At 36.3% G+C, this 16919-nt stretch overlaps 1 protein-coding gene across 3 annotated transcripts in view; it reads left to right on the top strand.

Annotated features, from left to right (window-relative positions):
- KANSL1 (KAT8 regulatory NSL complex subunit 1) overlaps positions 1-16919 on the top strand; it is a 213734-nt gene that overhangs the window by 349 nt on the left and 196466 nt on the right. For all 3 annotated transcript variants that reach the window (XM_087945426.1, XM_087945431.1, XM_087945429.1), the window contains exon 2: positions 3627-3756. The gene's annotated coding sequence lies outside the window, so the exon portion shown is untranslated. The remainder of the gene's footprint in view (positions 1-3626; positions 3757-16919) is intronic.

Below are 16919 nucleotides of genomic sequence, written 5' to 3'. Positions count from 1 at the left end.
CGTTTGGACAGGCCAGGAGCAGGAGGGAGGGAGGGAGGAGAATCTGAATTGGAGGTGGGGGGTACCGAATTAAGGTTATTATGCTTAGAAGCATACCTCCGTAGAACACCTCAGAAGTGAATTTGGGCTGTCAAAAATCCAAGGGATCGGAACTTTGGAAGTTCTTCCCGTTGATTTGCGAAAAGCAAAACAATCGGATCAGCCTCTCTCCCTCCGCCCACCCGCATATACCGTCTACAATATTGGTACGGGCAAGTGAAAATGATGGCGAGTGAAGCAAGGCCCAGCAGTCCCCCTCAGGGAATCTCTAGAAGCGAGGATTATCTAAAGCAATGCTGCCTGTGGCCTCCCTGGATTTTTGGACTGGGCTTGTTCCTAGATTGAGTCGGGACTATAGCCCAGATTTCCCCCGCCCTTGCCACAGCAGTGCCTATTACTTCTGTCATAAGAGCCATAGGACACATACAGTGTGACAGCATTCCTTTGTACATATTCCCTCAGAAATATAAGTTATGTGGGGCTTGATATTAGTTAGAAGACATGAGATTGTGGTAAATTTCCTTCTCTACTGACCAAGTGCAGACATCCCTAGATGTCTATATTGTATATAGATAGAGCCTCAATCCCGATTCTTGCTAATGATATTGCTGGAATGCTTAGCTTTTCAAGAAGTCATATTTGTGGGGATTTAGACAGGAGTTCTGACTGAAGTTAACATATAGAAAAGAGGATGCTTGAACTTTTGATTTCATGCCAGAAGCAGGAAAGAAAGAGAAAACTTAGGCCTTGTATTAGATTTATGACCCCTAACATTCATAAATTGGTTGGAGATAATACATGTCAGGTGGGGGAAGGTATAGAATTACCATAAAAAGATGGGACTAGCTGTTATCTTTCTGTTGAAATTGGGCTGTATTGAAATATCACCCAAAATAGTAATATCCCATATGTTTAAAATGAGGTAAATTTGATTGCTTTAAGTGTCTCATCAGTCCCTCAAATTTGCATTTCTTCACCAATTGTGTATACATGTAAACAATTTTTGAAAGAAAATGACAATGCATCTTTTTAAAGAGATGTTTTGGAAAAACAGAACGAAAATACTAGTCAAATGAAAATTCAGCTGTACAGCTATAAATAACATTAAAAGAACAGCTAAAAGAACAGTTCATTTGCTGTTATTGTTATAGAACTTGTTTAATAAAAGTGCATAAGATTGCAATTTAAAAGTACTGATTTGTTGAAACAAATCTTCCTCTTTTATTACATATCTGGTCTTGACAGAAAGTAATTTAGTAATATCCAAGGGAAAGTGAATTTTGTTACACTGTCAAAGTGATCTGTTCCTTGCACATTAGGAGAAAAGGGCAACAAATGCACAAGCATTTTGAACAAATATACATGACTAGACCTATAACAGTAGTAGATGAAAAAAGTATCAAAATATTTTAAATACTTACAAATTGTTACGTGTACATGTATAGAAATTAGAAAAAATATATAAAGAGGTTAGAAACAATTTAGAGGAGGACTGTATAAACCATGATTGAATTCTTGGTGTAGCTTTCTCACATAGGTATAGGTATCTTTGATTATGTTAGGATAATCTTATGGAATGCTGATAATATAGTTGATACTAGCTTCTTATAAATGTCCTTAGATATTTTATTTCTCATTTAAAAATATGAAATAAAGCAGAGAATGCAGGAAATATACATATCAGGGCCATACATTCATTACATTTTTTTAATCTTAGTTTAGTTAATGTTTTTTACTATATTTCAAATATTTTGGTGCCATACTTTCATTATGTTAATTTTATATGATACAACCTACTGTTAGGAAAAGTTATTTTGCCAAGTTATTTGGACATTAACATTTCTGATTTAATTTTCATCTTAGGATAAAAACATTTCTAAAATATAAAACATTAAGAATAAATTACATGCATTAGCAAAATATTAAGGTTATTATTATATTGACGTTGATTTTGCTGAAAAATTCTATTGTATGTATTTATTACTGTTTGAAGAAAAGCATTCATTATTCAAGCAAAGTATGTACTAATCTTGGATACAATTGGAAAATAAACTCATTTGTTGCAATTTTCCCACCTGGAACTCAATATATTTGTCTGACTTCCATAATTTCTAATACAAATTATTGGGAGAGCTTCCAGATTGGAAATACAATATTTGAATTTGCAGAAAAGGAGGAACTGTAGCTGTGCCAGTGGTGGGTGTGAAATGGCTAGCAACCAAAAATGTCCTGTTGTCACTTTCTGTCAAGTTATTGATAGTGGGGAAAAATGCCTAAAGCTTACTTTTATTAAGGTGCTAATGTTATGAAACATTTCATCTCTAATAAATAAAAACAAAATGCAATGGAGTTTGTGGAACAGGAATATCTAGATGTAGTTCTCAAAGCAAACTATAGTTTAGCATAGATATAAATGATTTGGATTTCTTATTTGAAATTATATTCTCTTCTTTTAAGACAATATAACTACTTTGGGAAAATCAGACTTCTGTATGTAGATTGTGTGAATACAGAAATTTGTAATGGAACCAAGAATACTCCATGTGTAAATTTTGTGTCTTACACTATTAAGCACTCCAGGCTCTTGAGATGTAGAAGGGACAATGTGGAAGTATGGATCAGAGTCATATTTCTACTCACATTTCTAATGTGTCTTTTCTAGATGTATGTTAGATAACACAATCTTCCCTAAAACATGCTTAATGTTAAAATCAGTTTCCAAACTACATCATGAAAACCAGGTATCTGATTTCTTACTCCAATTTCTTATAATAAATAATAGTTTTTTAAATTCAAATCACTAGCAAGTTATAGCTGTATTTTGTCTTGCCTGTGTTTGATCAAAAGGGAGATGCACTAAATGCACAGTGAATTTGAGATTTATCTGGGGTATAAAATAACTCGAAGAAGGCTGCATAAAGTTTGATCTTGAACAATTGTCTGACACAACAATAGTGATTAGTTGGCAGAAAGAATATGGAAAAGTTGAGGGATCAGAGGTGGTCTATCATTAGGCAAAATGAGAACTGTTGGAACAAAAATGGAACAAAAATGAATATATTATAATTACCATATGAAGTGTACAAACCTTTCTGTTATCCTCAGTTGTGGAAGCTGTTATCAACTGTGAAGTAAGATTCAGCTGCTAACCTCATCAATTACTACCAAATATATAGAATGGAGGGGTAGCTATTTTGTTCTTTACCTCAGTCCTCTCCTGTGAATAAATGATGCAGGCATATATATGTATGCTATAAGGATTGTTTTAACAGAGGTAGATGAGTTTATATAATATACTAAGCCACAATTTGCTTATCGTTCATTTAGGGAATAAATTACAACTGAACTTGCAAAATACATTAAATTGTACACTATGATTTTAATTGCTACACTAACTGAGTTTGGACAACATGTTAAGCCACAAATATTACATTTTAGTTTAGAATATATGGACCAAACAAATGCATATTTGTCAATTCATTTCACAGTTTTGCCATTTTTAAAATTTTGTGTAAAAGATAACAGCACTGTAATGTATGCTCTGTGCAGTCCATATATTTCCACTGACAAAATGTTTTGTGTTACAGAAGAAAAAATTATTCCTTCTCAGAATTGGAGATATCTACAGAGATATTCATACTTTTAGCAATTAAACTTTCTTTCTGGAATTGCTTGGACATTTTGAACAAAATGGATTTTGCAGCAGTGTTCTCTAAGGTAAGTTTGTAATGCTTCTTTTGTTTATTAGTAACTAACATGTTATGTAGCAAAAAGTTAATTTGAATTAAGACTTTGTCCCTGAGTTGTCTTAAATTAATCTTTGAAGAGACTTTTTTTAAAAAAAAATAATGACTTGTGGTTAACAGTATCTGTACTCTTGCTAGTTATTAATATCAGTACTAACTATATCTTTTAATCAGGAAGTATAATGTATGTTTCAGAAGCTGATTGTGTTTTGGGAATTCCTTTTTCCCTACGTTTAGGTAGCTGGAATACTTTAAAATTCTGGTTCCATTTTAGTTCAGTCACTGTCAAAAACTCTGGATTTTCACTGATCTTTATTGTGAATTTTTAGAGATCAATTACTACATTAAAATGTAGCATAATTATGCATGTTTGCATTAATATTTATGTTATTGTACACCTTGTCACAGACTGCTCTTGTAAACACGTTGACATTACAAGTTGATATCTACAAGTAGGGGGCATTGTATTAGAAGACCATTTCCATGGCAGAAATCCAAAACTGTTGCAGAAATTGCAGTTGTTGACATTTTAAAAGAATACTTTGTGGATTTTGATTTAATGCGGAAATATGTTAGTGACTGTGTAGAATTATGGTATCGTGTTTCCGCGAAAATAATACCCAATCAGAAAATAAGCCCTAGCATGATTTTTTTTAGGATGCTCGTAATATAAGCCTTATCCCCCAAATAAGCCCCAGTTAAGATAATCAGCCTGGGGGAGGTGACCAGCACTGGAAGTAGCAAGCCCATCAGGTCCGATAGCATCCATCAGCGGCCTGCACATTCTGGGGCTGTGCAGCCTGCGCAGCTGAGTCTGAGCGCTGCGTCTGCTGGGCTGGCTCTCCAAACAGCAGGTGGACATTTTGTTATTTGAAGCTCACAAAGCAATACACTTATAATTGTAACTATTGATAGAAAATGGGGAGAGGTTGCTCTAGGTTAAAATTTTTATACTGTGGTTTGGGGTTCCATGCATAGTGACACAAGCCAGGGGTGTCAAAGTGGATTTCTTGGAGGGCTGGATTAGCATTGTAGTTGTTCTCTATGGGCTGGAGGGGGAGGAGATGAGACTGATGCCCTCCTGCAGCACCCTTCCAGGGGGGAGGGTCATGGGTAGCCCCTGCACGGCCCATTGCATGGCCCTGGATGGCCTCTGGCAGCACCCTGCTGGCCAAAAGGGGCTGCGGGGAACCTACCTGTGGCCCGTTTTGGCCATCAGGATGCTGCAGGAGGTTGTGCAGGCTGAAAATGGGTCACATAGGAGCCACCTGCGGCCATCTACAGCTCATTTTCACTAGCAGAGGCACTGCAGTTGAGTCCTTTGCTATTTCCTGGCTGGCCCTGTGGGTGAGATCTAAGCACCTGGCGGGCCACATTCAGTCCGTGAGCCTTAAGTTTGACACCCCTGACATAAGCTATTAAAATTTCTGGAAAAAGCTTGCTGATTAGATAGATTTGTTGTTATACAAATGTCTAGTATATATTATTATGTAAAAGTAAAAAGTTGAGATTGTATGTTACTACCTTACTCTACTGCATCAAAAAACAAAAACAAAACAAACAGAAGTCAACACTTTTCTTTCCTCCCTTTACCCTCCCTTTTCCCTCTTTCCCTTCTCCTCCCCTATATTTTGATTGTTTCCATTTTTCTTTCTATTTCTGTATTTTATATTTTGATAAATTGATAAAAATTTGCACCCAGAGAGCTTCTGTACAAAACAATATAAATGTCTTATTTTAATAGATTTCTGCACCACATTCTATATTCAAGATATCATAATTGAAGAGCACTTGTTAGATTATCCCTAGGGTATTTTCAAGCAGAATAGCTGAAATAGATTTTATAGTGACATTTGCAAATGAAATGTGTAATTTCTCAGATGCTAGTTACATTTTTAATTACTGTAGTGAAAGATGAAATCCTGTGCGCCAGTAAGTTGCAATTTTTTTTAGTAACATGGAACAGATATTCCAAAGTTTGTCTTGTTTGCTGGCATTGTCAGATTTGCAGAACAAAATAGAACAAGACTACATGAAAGTGACCAAAAGCTAAAGCTACTGTATTAAAGAACATCTATTATTCTAGATCCAGGAATATGATATATGCTAACTCATTGCTTAAAATGATTTTAGAAAAACAGTTCGTTATGCCTCAAGAGAAGTATAAGTTACCTATTAAGTAATTACTTTTTAGGAAACTTTAATACCATTCAGTTTGATATCATCTATTGGTTTATCTATTGCCTAGTCACAAAAGCAGTGCAAATCTGTTAGAACTTGCAACCCTAAATGTGGAAAGTAAGCTGAGAAAAGAAAGAAGAGTCACATCTAAGCCAGAATTTTGCTATATTTTCCAAATGTGGTCACTTTTCTCCCCTTAACATTCCAAAGGGCAGATCTTACGATTCTCCCCATCTCCTGAGATTATAAAATATTGCTTGATGTTAAAACAGAATCAAGTACTTTGTGGCCTTAGGGCTCCTACCCCACCTCCAGACACACTTCCTTGTAGTCAAGGTGTCAAAGCCAGACTTTAGACCATTTCTTGACAGTAACAATAGAGTGCTAGTCAAATTGCTGTTTCTAAGGCAGCAATTGCCTTTTGCTCACTTCGCTTTTTGGAAGGACTCTTTCCTTCTCTTTATACTATGGAGCAGGGATATCTAAACTTGGCAACCTGAAGACTTGTGGATTTCAGCTCCCAGAATTCCCCAGCCAGCCATTCTGAAAGCTGAAGTCCACAAGTCTTCAAGTTGCCAAGGTTGAATAGGTGAACAATAAAACACTCCCCTAGAGTGTTTATTGTTCACCCATGATGTAGTATCTTTGTACCATACCTTGGATTTTTTATATTGTATTCTGCTGTCTTCTCTATTCTAATCCTCTATATGAAAAATTTATAACTATCTAAGGGATGTCATAGGATACAACACCTTTTTTGCTGTAAAAAATTAAGTAGCAATCTGTCTAAAAATTGTCCAAGTTGCAGGATTAATGTAATTGTATGAATTTATTTATAGTAAGACAACAATTCTGTAATGACTAATATTACAAGAGAAAAAAGCTTCAATAGATACTGCTTTTTTTAAAGAAAAGAAATTTTGTCTTCTGCATATGAAAAAAGGAGAAAATGTGGTAGGTATCTGCAGCAAAACAAGTTTTAGTAATTACAGTCTTCCCAGATTTCAGCAGTGTTTTAAAAAGTGGGGTGGAAAGTACCATAGCCTTTAAATTTAATTACCAGACGACATTTTAGGAGTCCCTTCTGTGTATGTGTGTAAATAATTGTAATGGCCTGTTGATGGCGATATTGTCTACATTGATCGCGGATGTCCTATAGCCTAAGCTACAATTCCCAGCAGGCTTGCAGGAACTGCTTTGTTTTTCTTTTCCATTTTAGTTGCGGAATGCTTGCTGCTTGCTAATTTGATTCAGTAATGCTGATGTTTTAAGAGAAGGATGGGAGGAGTTCAAGATAAACTATTCTGTCTTGTGGCTATCTGAAGCTTTAATCTGCAGCATTTAAAAACAGTCCATGATTACATCGCTTATTACTGCTATTAGTTTGAGGCTGGCATTTCTGAACTTGATACTCTTTGGATTAAACCTCTAGGTGGCGCCCTACCTTCTCTATTATTTGGTTGTTTAAAGCAAAACAAGCAAGATCTGGAAAATATTCGTGTTTGTTATTACATCTAAATCTGTGGTATAATGAAGTTGATCATTTTATATATTTAAAAGACAATTAACAATTTCATAAGTTTGGTGGGTCCCCAAAAACAGGTTTATTTCAACATCAACAAATATTAAACTCCAATTAAGAAATTGGGCACTGTGTGGCAGTACTGTGCAAGCCAAATAATTGGATGCGACCATTTTCCAAACAAATTAAAAACAAAAGATTGAATTATATCAAATTATTATACCATTTATTTATCTTTGTCAGTATTGACTAGACTGGATGCTGCAAGCTATCCAAAATTCAGATAGGAGGCAAAATTCAGATAGGATTGCTAGGAATTGTACTGTACTTGTGATTTGTGTAACAGCTGTTGTAACCAATTAACTATAGGTCTTTCATGATTTGTCTTCACCATTTTAGTGGCAGTGTTTACTTTTCCACTAGGATCTTGTTTAAGAAAGTTTGCTTCCTTTAGAAATAGGATATCTTCTTCAAGGCACTAATGAAACCTGTATGTGCAGGGCTTCAGATTCAGAGGGAAAATTGTGATTCAAAGAATGCTCATTTATAAAAAGTGGTTGAATTTTTCTTAAACTTGTGTACCTGCCCTCCATAACTCTTACATGATTACAGAAAAAGTATGTTTGTGTCAGTGGTGGTATTCAGCTGGTTCATACCAGTTCAGGCAAACCGGTAGCAAGGATTTGGCGTGGGTTGCCGAACCGGTAGTAAGTTCTGGCTGGCCACGCCCCCAACCCGGTCGCCCAGTCACTGCTCGCTCACTTGCCTCATCCGCCTGATGCTCGCTCACCCCACCCGCCTGATGCTAGCCTGCCCAATCACTCCTTAAGGTATTTCTTTTATTTTCCCCTCCTGACAATCAGCAGTTTCTATGATCAGCTGTGCCGGGATTGCCCTCCCTTACTTACTGCCAAACCCCCCCCCCCCACACCCATCTAGTCACATTACCACACACACCTAGCCACATTCCCTAGCCACGCCCACAGAACCGGTAGTAAAAAAATTTCAATTCCACCACTGCTTTGTGTATGTTTCATGGGGGTTTCTGACTGATGTTATATGCATCCTTATCTAAGCTCCAAATCACATTTCTCTCATCAAATCCACAGTTTTTCCCAGCATTACAATATCTATCTCTTTATTTTTCTCTCTCTCTATGCTTGTTCTATATTCTGCACCTTCTCTTAACACCTTCTCTTTGCTTTTTCTTCCTACATAATAGAACAGTGTTCCCCAACTTTCTTGGCTTTGCAGACTGGCTGAGGGGGGATGGTTCCATGTGTGCCATGGACAACTGTGTGCAGTTCCATTTGCGTGAGCGGCTGGCATGTGCGCCTGCCATTTCCATAAATGAAGTGTGCACACCTGTGTGTGCCCGTTGCTCACATGAATGGGGATGTTTGTGTACTCACCTGCCACTTCTGCAGCCTGGTTCTGAAAGTCTCAAGGCTTGGTAGTGGGCCATGGCCCAGGGTTTGGGGATCCCTGTAATATAATGAAAGTTTATAAACTGGCTTTGCATAGGAGCATGTGCATATTTATTCAGTACCCTGTGTTAGGGATAACATTGTTTACCCTAACTGGTTTGGGTAAAAAATAATAAATAAGTTATCATGGTTTGTTGGTTAAAGTGTGTGTAACTTTAACTACAAGAATGTAATTAAGGGTGTGGTTGTAAAAGCACCATAAAAGAAGCAAGTCAATTGCAGCTCTCTCTCTCTGGCTTAATGATCCCTAATTACTGGATGGATTGATGATTGCGTTTTTCCTTACTGGAACGGAGGAGAGAAAGGAGTGTTGATTTCTCAACGGAGAGAAGAGATAATACGGACTGATTTGTTGTAAGTGAACTGACATTGGCTATTCAACACGGATTTTGCAAATTGAGTATCTCCGACTGGACTGACTGAAATGATACATGACTAATGGACCGTTTATTTTGACTATGCTATAATTCCTAATGGAATAAACTATATTTTTGATAGCACAAGCGTATCTGTATTTTTTTTACTATGTGTTAACTAAAATACAAACTTATCTCACACATTTACCTGTCCGCCTATCTGACTACGCTACACATTCTGTTTAGTTTGTTTTCCTTAACACTTGTTGGGGAATTCAGGCTTAACACTGGTTATGGGCCCAGAGACTGCAAAGTCAGTTTAACTAGGATAAAAAACAGGTTTATGTAAAAAGTGAGATTTTGTGTTGTTACACGTTACAGTAAACAGACAGCTGTGTTTTTTATTAATTATAGTTTTATATCCATATATTGAAACATGGCACAAGTCAGTCTACAAAGTTTGTCCCTTATATCCAAGCTGGATGGAACAAACTATGTTTCATGGTCTATGAAATGTAGCCTACTTCTACGAAGAGAAGGTCTGTGGAACATAATTGAAAACCCACCAAACGTAGAGGAATGGGATACTGAAAATGAGGAAGATAGTCAAAAGATAGAAGACTTTAAACAGAAAAATGAACAAGCTCTTTGCATCATAGGACTAACACTATCTGATCAGCAACTTGTTCATATACGCGGAGAGCAAACAGCTGTTGGGTGTTGGCAAAAACTGAAGAGGATTTATGTCCGAGATAACGTTGGTGCTCACATAAATCTAACACGGAAGCTTTTCCGGACGCATCTCCAAAAGAATGGTGATATGCTGAGACATTTGAATACTATGAAAAGCATTTTTCAAGAACTGCACGAGAAGGAGCTTATTTTCTCTGAACTACACCAGGTCTACATAATCCTATCTTCATTAGACGAAAGTTTTGATGACTACGTAACTTCCCTTGAAATTTTACCTAAAGAAAGCCTAACTTTAACTGATATCACTGGCAGATTGATTGAAGAGGCCAGAAGAAGGCTTGAAAGAGATCAGTTAAGGAGGGAGCAACCTCAAAAGGAAGATAATGAACCTACTGCATACGCAATTAAAAAGTGTTTTAATTGTGGAGGAAGAGGACATTTGGCAAGATTTTGTAAGCAAAGCGCCAGAATGCAAGTCAGAATACTGGAAGTCATCAAAGAAAAAATAAAAATTTTGAGTTAGCCATGTATAGTAATAGAGTTGTGAAAAATAATTTATGGGTGGTTGACAGTGGAGCGTAACAAATGATAACAAAAAATTTGTAAAAATGTCCATGAGTTCACAGCATATCTCATTGGCAAACGGCTGGAAAATGAAAGCAAAAGGTGAAGGTATTGCACATTGTTCTTGTATAAAAGAGAACGTAAAAATGTTATATGTACCTCAACTTAAATTTAATTTGCTTTCAGTTAGAATGTTGGTTAGATTAGGATACGTAGTTACCTTTAGGGGAGATACTTGCTTAATTGAAAAAGAAGGTAAGAAAATTACTGCATCTTTAAGAGGTGAATTGTATGTGTTAAATGATAATGGTTTAGAGGTGGCTAACACGGTTTATGATAATAAGAAACCTCATAATGAATGTATTCACTTGTTACACCGACGGCTAGGTCACTTAAATTTTAAAATGATTAAGAGAACTGTTCAACTATCTAAAGGAATAACTTTGAAACCTTGTAATAAGTATTTGCAATGTTCTGCTTGCAATCAAAGCAAAAGCAAAGTCATACCGGCAAATAGAGTTGATGGATTTACTACCAAAGAGCCTTTAGAGGTAGTATTTGCCAATATAATAGGTCCTAAAAAACCAAGTGTAGGTGGTGCTCGATACATATTAAGCATAATGGACCACTATTCTAGGTATGGTTTCTGTTTTCTAATGAAGAGAAAAACTGAAACGTATCTAAATTTCTTTAATTGGTTAAAATTTGCAGAGAGGAAAACTAAAAAGAAATTAGTAACTCTTATAACAGAATTTACAAATAATAAATTCCAGAGTAGACTTAGGATGGCAGGTATTCAACATAAAAAGTCTGCACCATATAGGCCTCAACATAATGCCTTTATAGAGAGATGAGGCAAAACACTGCAATCAATGGGACGGACTATGTTGTCTGATTCAGGATTACCTGACAATTTGTGGGGAGAAGCTATAATGTGTGGTAATCACATATTAAATAATGTTGTTAATTCAACAACAGGTGAATTACCATTCACACTGTGGCATGGTAGGAAACCTGATTTAAGTTACATTCACACATTTGGTGCACCAGCATGGGTGCATATCCCTACACAACTCAGAAACAAAGGACAGCATAGAGCTAAAAGATTATTTTTTGTTGGATATCAATCAAACCACAGATCTTATAGATTCTGGGAACAAGGTACATCTAGAGTATACTGCAGTGCTAGTGCACAATTCCTAGAACATATAGGATGGAATAGATTAGAGCAAGATTCAGATAATGATGTAATTATAGAACCCTACAAGAAGCAGAAAGAAAAGACTAGTTATAAGAAAAGTCCAATTAAAGAAGAAGTCCACGAAGAGCAAATAGAACCAGAACAAGAGGAAATAATTAATCAAGAAGAGATAGATAATCAAGAACAGGAAATAAAGGAAAGTCCACCTGTAAGTCCTGTAATACCTAGACGCACAACACGTGTAACCAGACCATCTGAAAGGTATCAGGCAAGTATAGTTTGCCAAGTAAATAAAGTTCCTACTAGTATAGAAGAACTTAGGATGTATCCTGTAAAGAATCAGGAGAATTGGCAAAAGGCAATGGAAAAAGAGTTAAATTCATTAAAGGAAATGAAAGTATATGAAGATACCAAATTACCTCCAGGAGAAAAATCCATTGGGTGCAAATGGATATTCAAAGTAAAGACTGGAAATAATGGGACAGTTACTTATAAGGCTAGGTTAGTAGCTCAAGGATTTAATCAAAACGCATTTGATTATGATGAGGTATTTGCACCAAATTTAAAGGCTACAACTTTAAGAGCAGCTTTAGTGTGGGCAGCTAAGAAGAATTATATCGTTAACCATTTAGACGTAGAAACTGCCTATCTACATGCACCATTGCAGCATACAATATATTTGAAAAAACCAGTTGGTATAAATGATAATAAAGCAAATAGCAATGATTGTTGGAAACTCAAAAAGAGTCTATATGGATTGAAACAATCTGGCTATGAATGGAACCAATATATTGTGAAAGAATTAAACAATATAGGGCTTAAATCTGGTTTAGCAGATCCATGTATGTTTAAAAGAGAAAATAATGGAACGGTGTCATTATTGTTATTATTTACAGATGATATTGCTTTGATTACTAATACCAATAATGAAGCTACTGAGATTATTTCATTATTAGCCAAAAAGATAAAATTAAAGCATTTAGGTGAAATTAAAAAGTATCTAGGATTGACAATTAACAAAACCAAAAATGGATTTAAAATATCTCAAGAAGATAAAATTTGCCAATTAATTAAATTGTATAAAATGGAACTTTGTAAGCGGCAAAGACTCCAATGAGTCAGGAAGTTTGCCAAACTGATGCTCAAAGGCCCAAATTCGATAAGACCATCTATCAATCTTTGATTGGTAGCTTATCATATATAAGCAATTGGTCAAGGCCAGATATTGCTTATAGTGTTAATCAGCTGGCACGATTTAATAATGATCCACATCAATGTCATTGGCAAGCATTAAAGAGAATTTTAAGATATCTTAAAGGAACAATGCACCATGCATTGTATCTAGAGCCAAAAGGTGATTTGATTCTTAGTGCCTATGCAGATGCAAGTTTTGCAACTGACATAAACACTAGAAAATCAACATCTGGGATGGCTATATTATTTGATAAGACACTAATAGGGTGGAGGTCAATCAGACAACAGCATATCAGCTTGTCCACGATGGAAGCAGAATTTTCATGTCTGTCATTACTATGCACTGACTTAATTCTGTACAAACAGTTATTATTAGACATGGGTATAACTGTTAAAGATTCCATTATTGTGTACGAGGACAACCAGGCAGCCATACAGTTAGCTACTAATATTGCTGTAAAGACTAGATCAAAGCATACTGATTTAAGATACTTAAATGTTAGAGAATCTGTAAAAATTGGTCTAATTAAACTAGAGTACTGCATGACGGAAGAAAACATTGCAGACCAGTTTACAAAAGCTCAAGGTGTAGTAAAATTTAAAGAGAGTTGTAACAATTATGATTTAAAGGTGTAAATGGTTATATTATTATTATATTATTATTATTACCCAAAAGGGGAGAATGTTAGGGATAACATTGTTTACCCTAACTGGTTTGGGTAAAAAATAATAAATAAGTTATCATGGTTTGTTGGTTAAAATGTGTGTAACTTTAACTACAAGAATGTAATTAAGGGTGTGGTTGTAAAAGCACCATAAAAGAAGCAAGTCAATTGCAGCTCTCTCTCTCTGGCTTAATGATCCCTAATTACTGGATGGATTGATGATTGCGTTTTTCCTTACTGGAACGGAGGAGAGAAAAGAGTGTTGATTTCTCAACGGAGAGAAGAGATAATACGGACTGATTTATTGTAAGTGAACTGACATTGGCTATTCAACACGGATTTTGCAAATTGAGTATCCCCGACTGGACTGACTGAAATGATACATGACTAATGGACCGTTTATTTTGACTATGCTATAATTCCTAATGGAATAAACTATATTTTTGATAGCACAAGCGTATCTGTTTTTTACTATGTGTTAACTAAAATACAAACTTATCTCACACATTTACCTGTCTGCCTATCTGACTACGCTACACATTCTGTTTAGTTTGTTTTCCTTAACACTTGTTGGGGAATTCAGGCTTAACACCCTGCTCCATTCTGGTATTCCACAGATTCCAAAGCAGCTGATTTTAAAACAGCGATACTATAACAACAATATAACAAAGCAAAGGCACCTCAAGAAAATTATGTTTTGCAACAGATAAAATATTTATGAAATCTGAAATCTCTGCGCAAATACCAGACTCTGTCTACTGTAGAAAATAGGGAGAAGTGGATTCCATGAGAGTCTGCTTGGGCAACAAGTTCAATAATTTTGGTGCCAATAAAAAAATGTCCCTGTCCCTGATTATAAACTTCTTTATTCTGGAAGAATAAAGATTGTGAGAAATATCTTAGCGTGTCAGTCATATTTAAGAACATATGCAAAGGAGGGAAAGTTACATATATGATTTGATATTTGGTTAAAAGGAAGTATTTTATCAAGGTATCAGAACAGAATAATACAGTTAGACAGGACCTTGGAGGTCTTCTAGTCCAAACCAATGCTCAAGCAGGGAACTGTATCATTCCAGACAAGGTTGTCCAAACTGTTATTTAAAAGAGAAAGAGTATTCTTTAAAAGATGGTGACTCCTGATCAATATTATTGCAATTTGGAATAACTTCAGTTTAGCGTACAAGTAGTCTTCGCTTATTGACCACATTTGGGACCAGAAATTCTGACACTGTGGAAATATTTCACATAAAATGAAGTATCATGTAACTGCACCCGAGATGACACCAGCTTGTCTGTATTGGCTGCAGTCATTAAGTGAATCATCTATACTTGTTAAATATGACATCATGTGACTATGACTTTCTTTTGTCTTTCTTATTGTCTTTGCTTGTTGGAAGCTGGCTGTGAATGTTGCAAATGAAGATCATGTGACTTAGAAATACTGCAACCATTGTAAATGTGTATTGCTTGCCAGGTGCCTGAATTGCAATCTCATGACTGCGGGAATACTGTCACAAGGGATGTTTTTTCAATGCCTTTATAACTAAATGGTCACTGAGCAAGTGGTTGGCAAGGGAGGATTACCTGTAATCCTCAAAAGTAGTCCATGGATACATGAGAAAGTACCTTGGGTTACTGTTACCCAGGTATAAAATACCTGAGCCTTTATGAAAAGTGCATGTATGCACGCACTTCAGGCAAAAACAATAAAAGAGCTTCTGCTTATTCCAATGGAAATTATGACAATTGACATAATTTCCAGAAAGTATAGACATTTTGAAATATGCTGATAAAATTTGAGGATACGTAGCAAGGATAAAATTAATTTTTTTTCTCTATCGGCTCTGTGGGCATGGCTATGAGCATGGGTACTTGGTATAATCATTAATAGCAACCAGGGTGATTTTTTACCGATTCAAATCATCCCTACCACCTCTCCCAAGGTGGGCCGACGTGCTTGAATTTCACCCCTTATACATTGGGAAAGTACTTGCTTTGATCCTTTCTTTTGGGTAAATGAATGAAAGCCAATATATTATATTTCAGTGGATAGGTAGTTAGAATTGATGTCCAGTATCTATTGTGTATTCATTGGGAAAGTCACTTTTGGAATGGTAGTGTTCTATGAGACAGAGTTATAATGGCAAAATTAATAAAACATGACTGTCCATATGTTGGACTTCAACTTTCATTACTGCTTATCAATTGCATTATAGCTGAGGTTGTTTGAAGTTGGAATTCAGTGTTATCTAGAGGCTTACTATTATAATGGGTTTGACAAATTAAAGATATTATGTGAAGTGATAAGCAGCAAAAACATTTTTCAACAATACTTAATAAAATACCATTATAGTTTAAAAGCTAATATTCTTTATATAGTATTGAGAATATTACTCAAATAAAAACTGTGTCCCTCAGTACAGTATTGGTAGAAAGTTATACAAACAAACAAACACAAACGAACTAACAATGCAACTGGATAATTTAAGGGGTTGACAACTTGGGAGCAAGGTAAGAGGTTGGGAAACTTGAGCTGTCTAGACATTTCTAAAACAGCTAGCATTTGCCTTTCTTGGTCTTAGCATTGGAGCTGCTGCAAATTTTACTTTTAGAAAATAAGGGAAAATAGAAGGTGACCAGGGGATATCCAAGATGTTGTCTCTTTGGCCATTTGCTTCAAGCAAATCCTTCGACCTCCAGAAAGGGTTCAGGCCCTTCTCTCTTCTCAATCTATAAGTTGCCTCATCACCCTGATTTACATAGGCCCCAGGACCTCATGGTCCATTCTTCTCTACCAGAATGGGAGGAGGTTGATGAGGAGGGAAGGGCTTCACCATCTGAACACAGTTACTCCTCTCGTTCAGAACGTGAACAGGGCGAGACCTTTGACCAAAATCTTTCAGAGGAAGATGACTCTCGCCCAGAGATAGACATCCTCTGCATTGGTCTTCAATTCTTCTCTCTTCAGGCCATTACTCAGCATGGCCTTGGTCACTGCCAAGCTGTCATCAGAGGAAGTGGCTCCCGAGCCACAAGGAATTCCCTCTAGCCAGGGAGACTCATTCTTCTCCAAGCCTGTAGTGCAGGCAGGGGTTTTGCCTTCTCCCACTTTGTTCCTGGACATCGTCAAGGAACAGTGCGCTTCCCCTTCGCCAGGTCCTCGCCCATCTTCTCTGGATAAGCGTTTCTACAATGTCAGCGCAGCCCTGGACAATTCCCTGGCAGTGTCTTCTGTTGACATTCTGGTTCTGGCCTCGTTCCTTTTTTC

This window comes from Notechis scutatus, chromosome Z, assembly GCF_049901735.1.
Source record: "Notechis scutatus isolate UNSWTSFEM ecotype Mainland chromosome Z, rNotScu1.2, whole genome shotgun sequence".
In the NCBI taxonomy this organism is placed as follows: domain Eukaryota; kingdom Metazoa; phylum Chordata; class Lepidosauria; order Squamata; family Elapidae; genus Notechis; species Notechis scutatus.
The sequence above is the reverse complement of the archived record's forward strand: the minus strand, read 5'-3'. Positions and strand labels throughout refer to the sequence as shown.